The sequence below is a fragment of the Ovis canadensis genome, chromosome 2 (genome assembly GCF_042477335.2).
Source record: "Ovis canadensis isolate MfBH-ARS-UI-01 breed Bighorn chromosome 2, ARS-UI_OviCan_v2, whole genome shotgun sequence".
Classification (NCBI taxonomy): Eukaryota; Metazoa; Chordata; class Mammalia; order Artiodactyla; family Bovidae; genus Ovis; species Ovis canadensis.
In genome coordinates, this window is record NC_091246.1 from 73,448,007 (window position 1) to 73,461,055 (window position 13,049).

At 41.4% G+C, this 13,049-nt stretch overlaps 1 pseudogene; it reads left to right on the forward strand.

The window, feature by feature from the left end:
* Positions 1-11,369: 11,369 nt before the first annotated feature.
* LOC138433594 (large ribosomal subunit protein eL33 pseudogene) lies at positions 11,370-13,022 on the forward strand (annotated as a pseudogene).
* Positions 13,023-13,049: the final 27 nt, after the last annotated feature.

Below are 13,049 nucleotides of genomic sequence, written 5' to 3' on the forward strand. Positions count from 1 at the left end.
TATGCCCCGACCAGTAACGCTGAAGAAGCTGAGGTTGAACAGTTCTATGAAGACCTACAAGACCTTTTAGAACTAACACCCAAAAAAGATGTCCTTTTCGTTATAGGGGCTACTGCTGCTGCTGCTAAGTCACTTCAGTCGTGTCTGACTCTGTGTGACCCCACAGACAGCAGCCCACCAAGCTCTGCCATCCCTGGGATTCTCCAGGCAAGAACACTGGAGTGGGTTGCCATTTCCTTCTCCAATGCATGAAAGTGAAAAGTGAAAGTGAAGTCACTCAGTAAGTGTCCGACTCTTCATGACCCCATGGACTACAGCCTACCAGACTCCTCTGTTCATGGATTTTCCAGGCAAGAGTACTGGAGTGGGTTGCCATTGCCTTCTCTGTCATTATAGGGGACTGGAATGCAAAAGCAGGAAGTCAAGAAACACCTGGAGTAACAGGCAAATTTGGCCTTGGAGTATGGAATGAAACAGGGCAATGGCTAATAGAGTTTTGCCAGAGAACGCACTGGTCATAGCAAACATCCTCTTCCAACAACACAAGAGAAGACTCTACACATGGACATCACCAGACAGTCAACACCAAAATCAGACTGATTACATTCTTTGCAGCCAAAATGGAGAGCTCTAAACAGTCAGCAAAAACAAGACCGGGAGCTGACTGTGGCTCCGATCATGAACTTCTTACTGGCAAATTCAGACTGAAGTTGAAGAAAGTAGGGAAAACCACTAGACCATTCAGGTATGACCTAAATCAAATCCCTTATGATTATACAGTGACGTGAGACATAGATTTAAAGGACTAGATCTGATAAACAGAGTGCCTGATGAACTATGGACGGAGGTTCATGACACTGTACAGGAGACAAGGATCAAAACCATCCCCAAGAAAAAGAAATGCAGAAAAGCAAAATGGCTATCTGAGGAGGCCTTACAAATAGCTGTGAATAGAAGAGAAGCAAAAAGCAAAGGAGAAAAGGAAAGATATACCCATTTGAATGCAGCGTTGCAAAGAATATCGAGGAGAGATAAGAAAGCCTTCCTCAGCGATCAATGCAAAGAAACAGAGGAAAACAATAGAATGGGAAAGACTAGAAATCTCATCAAGAAAATTAGATATAACAAGGGAACATTTCATGCAAAGATGGGCTTGATAAAGGACAGAAATGGTATGGACCTAACAGAAGCAGAAGATATTAAGAAGAGGTGGCAAGGATACATAGAACTGTACAAAAAAGGTCTTCACGACTCAGATATTCACGGTGGTATGATAACTCACCTAGAGCCAGACATCCTGGAATGGGAAGTCAAGCGGGCCTTAGAAAGCATCACTACGAACAAAGCTAGTGAAGGCGATGGAATTCCAGTTGAGCTATTTCAAATCCTGAAGGATGATGCTGTGAAAGTGCTGCACTCAATATGCCAGCAAATTTGGAAAACTCAGCAGTGGCCACAGGACTGGAAAAACTCAGTTTTCATTCCAATTCCAAAGAAAGGCAATGCCAAAGAATGCTCAAACTACCACACAATTGCACTCATCTCACACGCTAGTAAAGTAATGCTCAAAATTCTTCAAGCCAGGCTTCAGCAATACATGAACTGTGAACTTCCAGATGTTCAAGTTGGTTTTAGAAAAGGCAGAGGAACCAGAGATCAAATTGCCAACATCCGCTGGATCATGGAAAAAGCAAGAGAGTTCCAGAAAAACAGCTATTTCTGCTTTCTTGACTATGCCAAAGCCTTTGACTGTGTGGATCACAATAAACTGGAAAATTCTGGAAGAGATGGGAATACCAGACCACCTGACCTGCCTCTTGAGAAACCTGTATGCAGGTCAGGAAGCAACAGTTAGAATTGGACATGGAACAACAGACTGGTTCCAAATAGGAAAAGGAGTACATCAAGGCTGTATATTGTCATCCTGCTATTTAACTTCTATGCAGAGTACATCATGAGAAACGGTGGGCTGGAAGAAGCACAGGCTGGAATCAAGTCTGCTGGGAGAAATATCAGTAACTTCAGATATGCAGATGACACCACCCTTATGGCAGAAAGTGAAGAACTAAAGAGCTCTTGATGAAAGTGAAAGAGGAGAGTGAAAAAGCTGGCTTAAAGCTCAACATTCAGAAAACGAAGATCATGGCATCCCATCCCATCACTTCACGGCAAATAGATGGGGAAACAGTGAACCAGTGGCTGACTTTATTTTTCTGGGCTCCAAAATCACTGCAGATGATGATTGAAGCCTTGAAATTAAAAGACATTTACTCCTTGGAAGGAAAGTTATGACCAATCTAGACAGCATATTAAAAAGCAGAGACATAACTTTGTCAACAAAGGTCCATCTAGTGAAGGCTATGGTTTTTCCAGTGTTCATGTATAGATGTGAGAGTTGGACTATAAAGAAAGCTAAGCACAGAAGAATTGTTGCTTTTGAACTGTGGTGTTGGAGAAGACTCTTGAGAGTCCCTTAGATGGCAAGGAGATCCAACCAGTCCATCCTAAAGGAGATCAGTCCTGGGTGTTCACTGGAAGGACTGATGTTGAAGCTGAAATCCAATATTTTGGCCACTTGATGCGAAGAGCTGACTCATTTGAAAAGACCCTAATGCTGGGAAAGATCTAGGGCAGGAGGAGAAGGGGACAACAGAGGATGAGATGGTTGGATAGTATCACCGACTCAATGGACACAAGTTTGGGTAAACTACAGGAGTTGGTGATGGACAGGGAGGCCTGGTGTGATGCGGTTCATGGGGTCACAAAGAGTTGGACACGACTGTTCGACTGAACTGACTGATGGTAAGCGCCAAGATGGAACAGTATGCAACATGGGAAAATAATAAAGCAAACCCACAAGTCCCAGCAGTAAAAACGCTAACATATAGGACTAAGTGGGGGAAAAAAAAAGCATGGAACAAAAATGTGTAAAGTGTGCTACCATTTGGAAGACATAGAGAATATGATGTGTACATATGTACTAAGAATATTTCTGAAAGGAAAATCTAGAAACTACTAATGGTGGTTGTCTCTGGGAAAGAACCTAGAGTAGAAAGATAGAAAACTCACTTTTCATTTAATAGCCTTAGGTACTTTTCAAATAATTTTGCAAAATATTTGCATTATCTAGTCTGAAAAGGAAAACAAAGTAAAACAAGTAGAGGGCCCTCTCTGGTGGATCAATGGTAAAGAATCTGCCTGCCAAAGCAGAAGACAGGGATTCAACCCCTGGTCGGGGAAGATCCGCATGCCATGCAGCAACTAATAAGCCCATGTGCCACAATTACTGAGCCTGTGCTCTAGAGCCCAGGAGCTGCAACTACTGAAGCCTGCGTACTCCAGAGCTTGTGCTCTGCACAAGAGAAGCTATTGCAGTGAGAAACCCACACCCTGAAACAGAGTAGCCCCTACTTACCACAACTAGAGAAAAGCCCACGCAGCAACAAAGACCCAGCACAGCCATAATAAATAAATAAACAAGTAGAAAATATAAACAACAGAAAGGATAAATACGGGATAATAGGAAGGACCAGGAGCTGGCTTCTTCAGCACTGGGGCTCCATCTTGTATACTGCATGCTGTGAGAATACACACGCAAATGTGTCTGCTTTGCTTCCAGGGTATCTTACCATGTGATCCCTTGCTGTCTCAGGGACTCTAAAGCCCCTGAAATGATAAGCAACTTTTTATGTACAAACAACAGAATGATCTCTGCTCATTTCCAAGGCAAACCATTCAATATCACACTAATCCAAGTCTATGCCCCAACCAGTAATGCTGACGAAGTTGAAGTTGAACGGTTCTATGAAGACCTACAAGACCTTTTAGAACTAACACCCAAAAAAGATGACCTTTTTATTATAGGGGACTGCAATGCAAAAGTAGGAAGTCAAGAAACACCTGGAGTAACAGGCAAATTTGGCCTTGGAATGCGGAATGAAGCAGGGCAAAGACTAATAGAGTTTTGCAAGAAAATGCACTGGTCATAGCAAACACCCTCTTCCAACAACATACGAGAAGACTCTACACATGGACATCACCAGATGGTCAACACCGAAATCAGACTGATTATATTCTTTGCAGCCAAACATGGAGAAGCTCTATACAGCCAACAAAAACAAGACCAGGAGCTGACTGTGGCTCAGATCATGAACTCCTTATTACCAAATTCAGACTTAAATTGAAGAAAGTAGGGAAAACCACTATACCATTCCGGGATGACCTAAATCAAATCCCATATTATATAGTGGAAGTGAGTTAAGGGACTAGATCTGATAGATAGAGTGCCTGATGAACTATGGAATGAGGTTTGTGACATTGTACAGGAGACAGGGATCAAGACCATCCCCATGGAAAAGAAATGCAAAAAAGCAAAATGGCTGCCTGGGGAGGCCTTACAAATAGCTGTGAAAAGAAGAGAAGTGAAAAGCAAAGGAGAAAAGGAAAGATATACCCATTTGAATGCAGAGTTCCAAGGAATAGCAAGACGAGATAAGAAAGCCTTCCTCAGTGATCAGTGCAATGAAATAGAGGAAAACAACAGAATGGGAAAGATAAGAAATCTCTTCAAGAAAATTAGAGATACCAAGGGAACATTTCATGCAAAGATGGGCTTGATAAAGGACAGAAATGGTATGGACCTAACAGAAGCAGAAGATATTAAGAAGAGGTGGCAAGGATACATAGAACTGTACAAAAAAGATCTTCACAACCAAGATAATCACAGTGGTGTAATCATTCACCTAGAGCCAGACATCCTGGAATGGGAACTCAAGTGGGCCTCAGAAAGCATCACTACGAACAAAGCTAGTGGAGGTGATGGAATTCCAGTTGAGCTATTTCAAATCCTGAAAGATGATGCTGTGAAAGTGCTGCACCAATATGCCAGCAAATTTGGAAAACTCAGCAGTGGCCACAGGACTGGAAAAACTCAGTTTCATTCCAATCCCAAAGAAAGGCAATGCCAAAAAATGCTCAAACTACCACACAATTGCACTCATCTCACACGCTAGTAAAGTAATGCTCAAAATTCTTCAAGCCAGGCTTCAGCAATACATGAACTGTGAACTTCCCAATGTTCAAGCTGGTTTTAGAAAAGGCAGAGGAACCAGAGATCAAATTGCCAACATCCGCTGGATCATGGAAAAAGCAAGAGAGTTCCAGAAAAACAGCTATTTCTGCTTTCTTGACTATGCCAAAGCCTTTGACTGTGTGGATCACAATCACCTGAGGAAAATTCTGAAAGAGATGGGAATACCAGACCACCTGACCTGCCTCTTGAGAAACCTGTATGCAAGTCAGGAAGCAACAGTTAGAACTGGACATGGAACAACAGACTGGTTCCAAATAGGAAAAGGAGTATGTCTAGGCTGTATATTGTCACCCTGCTTATTTAACTTCTATGCAGAGTACATCATGAGAAATGCTGGGCTGGAAGCAGCACAAGCTGGAGTCAAGATTGCTGAGAGAAATTTCAATAACCTCAGATGTGCAGATGACACCACCCTTATGGCACAAAGTGAAGAGGAACTAAAAACCCTCTTGATGAAAGTTAAAGAGGAGAGTGAAAAAGTTGGCCTAAAGCTCAACATTCAGAAAACGAAGATCATGGCATCCGGTCCCATCACTTCATGGCAAATAGATGGGGAAACAGTGGTAACAGTGTCAGGCTTTATTTTTCTGGGCTCCAAAATCACTGCAGATGGTGACTGCAGCCATGAAATTAAAAGATGCTTACTCCTTGGAAGAAAAGTTATGACCAACCTAGACAGCATATTGAAAAGCAGAGACATTACTTTGCCAACAAAGGTCTGTCTAGTCAAGGTTATGGTTTTTCCAGTGGTCATGTATGGATGTGAGAGTTGGACTGTGAAGAAGCCTGAGCGCCAAAGAATTGATGCTTTTGAACTGTGGTGTTGGAGAAGACTCTTGAGAGTCCCTTGGATGGCAAGGAGATCCAACCAGTCCATGCTGAAGGAGATCAGCCCTGTGATTTCTTTGGAAGGAGTGATGCTGAAGCTGAAACTCCAGTACTTTGGCACCTCATGTGAAGAGTTGACTCACTGGAAAAGACTCTGATGCTGGGAGGGTTTGTGGCAGGAGGAGAAGGGGATGACAGAGGATGAGATGGCTGGATGGCATCACTGACTCGATGGACGTGAGTCGAGTGAACTCCGGGAGTTGGTGATGGACAGGGAGGCCTGGCGTGCTGCGATCATGGGGTCGCAAAGAGTTGGACACGACTGAGCAACTGAACTGAACTGAACTGAACTGATAGTTGCATTTTCTGGGAAAAGACCCTGTAATTGTCATTGGGCCACCCATGTTATCTGACAAGCAGCAGATAAGGAAAGTGGAGCTCTTCTCTCCATCACATTCATGCCCACTTATTAGAGCCAGTTGTCTCTACAAGGGCAGTGTATTCAATAAAAAGTGAGAAATATCTTCAGTGTCCTGTCCCAGGCCATTAGTTTATTTCTGGACTCAGACACATTTGTTAGACTCTAGAATCTTTTATGCCAGTGAATTCTTCATTAGCCAATGTGAAGAATACCAGCAAATTGAGTTTCCAAAGTGAGTTGTTCATTAGTATTTGTGAGAAATAACTTCAAGGCAGGGGGTGGGCGAGGGGAGGAACCTCAAGTACCTAAAACAATCTGGATTATTTCAGCAATAACACAATGCCAGATTACTGATTTTTTTTTTTTAACTGCAGGCCCAGCTTCAAGATTCAGGAACTAATTTTTGTTTTAATGTTTCTCCTTCTTCAAGGAATTTCTCTGAAATGTTTTTTTTAACAGTTTCTTACAGTCTGATATATACATGAGAAAAGTTTACCTTTCTGGCTTTTACTATAAATATATAAAAGAGCTCAATGAGCTATGTTGGGCTCTTTCCTTGGTTCTCATAAACTGCATAAAGATGAAGCTTATACATATATATATTATAAAAATCTTAAAATCACATCCTTTGGGGGAACTTCATATTAGAGGGATCAGGCTGTCACCATATGAACCCAGTGACCTCTCTCACCCTTACTAAAGGTGCCATCACATGTCTTCTTCCTATGTGATTCATAGGAAGCACTTTTGACAAGAAAGGTGAAGTTGAATACAATTGAGACTCCAGAGCTGCAGGACATAGTAAGGTAGACATATATGGCTATTTAAATTTAAATTAACTAAAACTAAATAAAAATTAAAATTCAGTTCCTTACTCACACTAGTCCCCTCTAAAGTGCTCAATAGCCACAATGGCGAGTGGCTACTGTATTGGATAGTGCAAGTAGAATATTTCTGTAATCACAGAAACTTCTATTGAGCAGTGTTGCTCTAGAGCTAACTTCAGAGAGGATAGAGAAACGTGTTAACGACATCACAAGAAAGCAAACACATGTATCTAGAATGTGAAACATCCCATAAGACAACTAACCCAGTTAACCTGCAACAAGTCAACAACATTAAAAAAAAAAAAAAAAGGCAGTGAGGAGAAATGCTCTAGATTAAAAGATACAAGCTCTGGCAACCAAATGCAATATGTGGACTCTGTTGGAACACTGTTTAGACAAATCAACTTAAATAGAATATTTAACACTTTGGGGGAAATTTAATTATGGCTATAATACCAAGAAATTAATTAATCAAAATTAATTTTGATAGGTATGATAATGTCCCTTTGTTTATGGAAGCCAAATATCAACACTGTTTAGAGATGAATATTAAAGTATGTTGCAGAAAAGATCTCATGTCTAAGGCTTTGTTTCCAAATACTCTCACAAATAAATAAAATGAATAAAGGAAATGTAGCAAAATATTGATAACTGTTAACTTGGTGATGGATATAAGGAATATACTATAATTCTATACTTTTGTTTACTTAAAAATATTCATAGTAACAATTTAAAAATCTTTAACACATACTTAAATAGGAAAAGTAATCATATCTTTATGTAACTTTCACTGTCTTAAAATAGCCCATCAAAAGAGGATTCTTGGTGGTATTACTATGAATTCCCTTCAACAAAAGTCTTGCTGTTGGTCACTAAATCTGTCTGACTCTTTCGCAACCCCAAGGACTGTAGCCCACCAGGCTCCTCTGTCCATGGCATTTCTCAGGCTAGAATACTGGGGAGTGGGTTGCCATTTCCTTCTCCAGGGAGATCGTCCCAATTCAGGGATCAAACCTGTGTCTCCTGCACTGCCAGGCAGATTCTTTACCAATGAGCTACCAGGGAAGCCCAACAGAAGTCTTACATAAACTCAAAGAGAAAACATGGTGGATCTATTTACCTTAAATTCAGATAACATAAGAAAATTATTTGTAAGTAATTTTAAAAAGAAGTAATGCATTAAAGAACCATAGTCTCCGCATGAATAGCCAAAAAAGAGGGTGGCAATTTGAGTATTTCTTTAAGCATACATACTTCTTGAGAATTTCTCCCAAGAATCAGGAATGCTTCTAGGGAAGGAACTAAACTGCAACTGAACAGCTTTTAACAATCTTGAAGTCACCTGGGATCTGGACTTACACAAGCTCTACTTCCCAAACTTTTATCAGAGTGCATGAGTCAAACTCGTATTACTCTCAGCTTCTGCTTTGACTGACTGGCATTTGTAGGCTCAATACTTACTTAATGATACTGTACAAAACCTTCCACAAGGACTGCCCTTGGGCATTCTGGACTACATACATAATCTATATTTTTCCATTGTAAAGTAATTTCTATTCAGGAAAAATTAATTTGCTCCTTTGAGTTTCATCTGGTTAGTTCCATGTCCATGGAAGTAACAGGCTAATTATGACCAAAAGCAATTTCCAAGGAATTATATTATCCAATATAAGAAAGCAGGAAAGAGTCTGATTTAGTTTCAAGAACTGTAAAAAGTATCTGCTGTACTTGGGCATAAGATTTAGGCCCCAAAGTCAGCCATGGCTAAGATGAGGCTACTTATATCCATCCTATCTTCTCCTACCAAAACATAATTTTTCCAATTCTACCCTCTTTTATCTGTGTGTAATCCTACACCTTGCTTTTCATACTTGTTTCCATTCATTTGTTCCCTATTCATCCATCCTGCACACATTCAGTCAGTTCAGTTCAGTTCAGTCGCTCAGTCGTGTCTGACTCTGCGACCCCATGAATCGCATGATGCCAGGCCTCCCTGTCCATCACCAACTCCCAGAGTTCACTCAAGACTCACGTCCATCGAGTCCGTGATGCCATCCAGCCAACTCATCCTCTGTCGTCCCCTTCTCCTCCTGCCACAATCCCTCCCAGCATCAGAATCTTTTCCAATGAGTCAACTCTTCGCATGAGGTGCCAAAGTACTGGAGTTTCAGCTTCAGCATCACTCCTTCCAAAGAAATCACAGGGCTGATCTCCTTCAGAATAGACTGGTTGGATCTCCTTGCAGTCCAAGGGACTCTCAAGAGTCTCCTCCAACACCACAGTTCAAAAGCATCAATTCTTCGGCACTCAGCCTTCTTCACAGTCCAACTCTCATATCCATACATGACCACCAGAAAAACCATAGCCTTGACTAGACGGACCTTTGTCGGCAAAGTAATGTCTCTGCTTTTCAATATGCTGTCTAGGTTGGTCATAACTTTTCTTCCAAGGAGTAAGCATCTTTTAATTTCATGGCTGCAGTCACCATCTGCAGTGATTTTGGAGCCCAGAAAAATAAAGCCTGACACTGTTTCCACTGTTTCCCCATCTATCTGCCATGAAGTGATGGGACCAGATGCCATGATCTTCATTTCCTGAATGTTGAGCTTTAAGCCAACTTTTTCACTCTCCTCTTTCACTTTCATCAAGAGAGTTTTTAGTTCCTCTTCACTTTGTGCCATAAGAGTGGTGTCATCTGCATATCTGAGGTTATTGATATTTGATATCTTGACTCCAGCTTGTGCTGCTTCCAGCCCAGGATGTCTCATGATGTACTCTGCATAGAAGTTAAAGAAGCAGGGTGACAATATACACCCTTGATGTACTCCTTTTCCTATTTGGAACCAGTCTATTGTTCCATGTCCAGTTCTAACTGTTGCTTCCTGACCTGCATACAAATTTCTCAAGAGGCAGGTCAGGTGGTCTGGTATTCTCATCTCTTTCAGAATTTTCCACAATTTCTTGTGATCCACACAGTCAAAGGCTTTGGCATAGTCAAGAAAGCAGAAATAGCTGTTTTTCTGGAACTCTTTTGCTTTTTCCATGATCCAGCGGATGTTGGCAATTTGATCTCTGGTTCCTCTGCCTTTTCTAAAATCAGCTTGAACATGGGGAAGTTCACGGTTCATGTATTGCTGAAGCCTGGCTTGAAGAATTTTGAGCATTACTTTACTAGCGTGTGAGATGAGTGCAATTGTGTGGTAGTTTGAGCATTTTTTGGCATTGCCTTTCTTTGGGATTGGAATGAAAACTGACCTTTTTCCAGTCCTGTGGCCACTGCTGAGTTTTCCAAATTTGCTGGCATATTGGTGCAGCACTTTCACAACATCATCTTTCAGGATTTGAAATAGCTCAACTGGAATTCCATCACCTCCACTAGCTTTGTTCGTAGTGATGTTTTCTACGGCCCACTTGACTTCCCATTCCAGGATGTCTGGCTCTAGGTGAGTGATCAAACTGTCATGATTATCTTGGTTGTGAAGACCTTTTTTGTACAGTTCTTCTGTGTATTCTTGAGTACCTATTATGTGCTGGGTACCATTCTGGACAATGGAGGTACAAGAGTGAACAAGAAACAATCTATGCCCTTGTGGACCTTACTTTCTAGTCAGGTACAAAGTGAAAGTGAAAGTCACTCAGTCATGTTCAACTCTTTTCGACCCCATGGACTATATAGTCCAGGAATAGTCCTGGAATTCTCCAGGCCAGAATACTAGAGTGGGTAGCCTTTCCCATCTCCAGAGGATCTTCCCAACCAAGAGATTGAACCCAGGTCTCCCATATTGCAGGCAGATTCTTTACCAGCTGAGCTACTAGTTGGGTAAGAAATAAAATAAATACGTGATAATACAGATACGATAATGACCTTGTGATAAATACTAGGGAGAAAATGCCAAGTTAGTGGTGAGATAAAAAGTTATAAGTTAGGGGGAGTAAGAACCTAATTGCAACTCAATGGACAGGTCAGTCTAAGGGTATGATAGTTGATAAGGTCTAAAAAGAAAAGCATGAGCACTAACAAGACTTTTAAAGAGCAAAGATACTCCAGCAAAGGGAACAACACATGTGGAAGGCCAGGAGTCAGGAAAGAAATTGATACATTTGAGGAACTGAAAGGCCAGTGAGCATACTAAGAGAAACTTGGGCAGGGGGTAGAGGAAGTTAAGAAATGACACTCAAGAGTTAGCTAGCACTATAAAACGACAAATATGTCTGGAAGGCTGTGGTCCAAGGCAATTTTTGCTGGCTATAAGTGGGGTCTACGGAACCAAAGGGAACACACTGCTCTCCTGAAAATTGAAGGTGTATATGCTCGAGATGAAACTGAATTCTATTTAGGCAAGAGATGTGCTTATGTGTACAAAGCAAAGAACACCACAGTAACTCCTGGTGGAAAACCTAACAAAACCAGAGTAATCTGGGGAAAGTTCACTCGAGCTCATGGAAACAGTGGCATGGTTCGTGCCAAATTCCAAAGCAATCTTCCTGCTAAGGCCATTGGACACAGAATTCGTGTGATGCTGTACCCTTCAAGAATTTAAACTTCTTGAAAATAAATAAAAGTGTGGATTTGAAAAAAAAAAAAAAGAGTTAGGCTAGCACTAGAAGTTGACTCATTGGAAAAGACTCTGATGCTGGGAAGGACTAGGGGCAGGAGGAGAAGGGGACGACAGAGAATGAGATGGCTGGATGGCATCACGCACTCGATGGACATGAGTCTGAGTGAACTCCAGGAGTTGGTGATGGACAGGGAGGCCTGGCGTGCTGCGATTCATGGGGCCGCAAAGAGTTGGACACGACTGAGCGACTGAACTGAATTGAACTGAACGGAGACAGGGTTAGTGTTGTGGAAGACAACGTGATTGCCTCCCTAAAAGCCATAAGCTCTTTTTCTTTGCCAGTGGAACCCCAGTTTTGCATCGGTGGTGATGCATCTAGCTCCAGGGAATGAATCACAATTTGTTTAAGCCAGTTCTGGCCAATGATATATAAGGGTAAGTCACTGAAAGTTTTTCAAGTAATAAAAAGTCACGAGTGAAGCTGTTTTCTTCTCTCCCTTCATACTTTGAAGTGAAGTTGCTCAGTCGTGTCCAAAGTAGCCTACCAGGCTCCTTCGTCCATGGGATTTTCCAGACGAGTACTGGAGTGGGTTGCCATTTCCTTCTCCAGAGAATCTTCCCCGACCCAGGGATCAAACCCAAGTCTCCCACATTGTAGGCAGACGCTTTACCGTCTGAGCCACCAGAGAAGCCTCTCCCTTCATACTTTAGGCGCTGTAACTTTTTTTCCTAGACCTTCCCTCCTAAACTCAAAAGGTTCAGTCACAGTGCTCCTCAACCTTCATTTGTAATTAATTATTAAGGTATAACATACATTCATTGGAAAATACTGGAGCAGCATAGTACAGGAAAGCTAAAAGTAGAAAGTAAAGATGCTCAGTGACTTCCTTGGCCGTCCAGTGGATAAAACTCCTAAAGCAAGTTTCCCCGGGTGAGATCCTTGGTCTAACTAAGATCCCACATATTGCTGAGGCAATATTTTGGCCCTGCCAAAATTTTTTAACTTTTTTTTTTTTTTAAAGTAAAGATTCTCAGAAACTTTCCTCCCCAGCCCTACCCACCAGGAGTAATCATTACTAATTCTTGTTTACCCTCTAGGAACTTTCTATCACATGTGTACACACAAATTGTTTTTACACAAACTGAATTATTGTGTCTTGACAGATACGTATAGCTATATAAATATACATCTAAGAAAGTTGCCTTTTTTACTCACATTTTGGAGATATTTCTATACCAGCACATTTATATATACTTCCTTTTGTTCCTTGCCACCAAAAAAAAAGAAAAAAAAACTATAATAAACACCTTTGTGGATATAT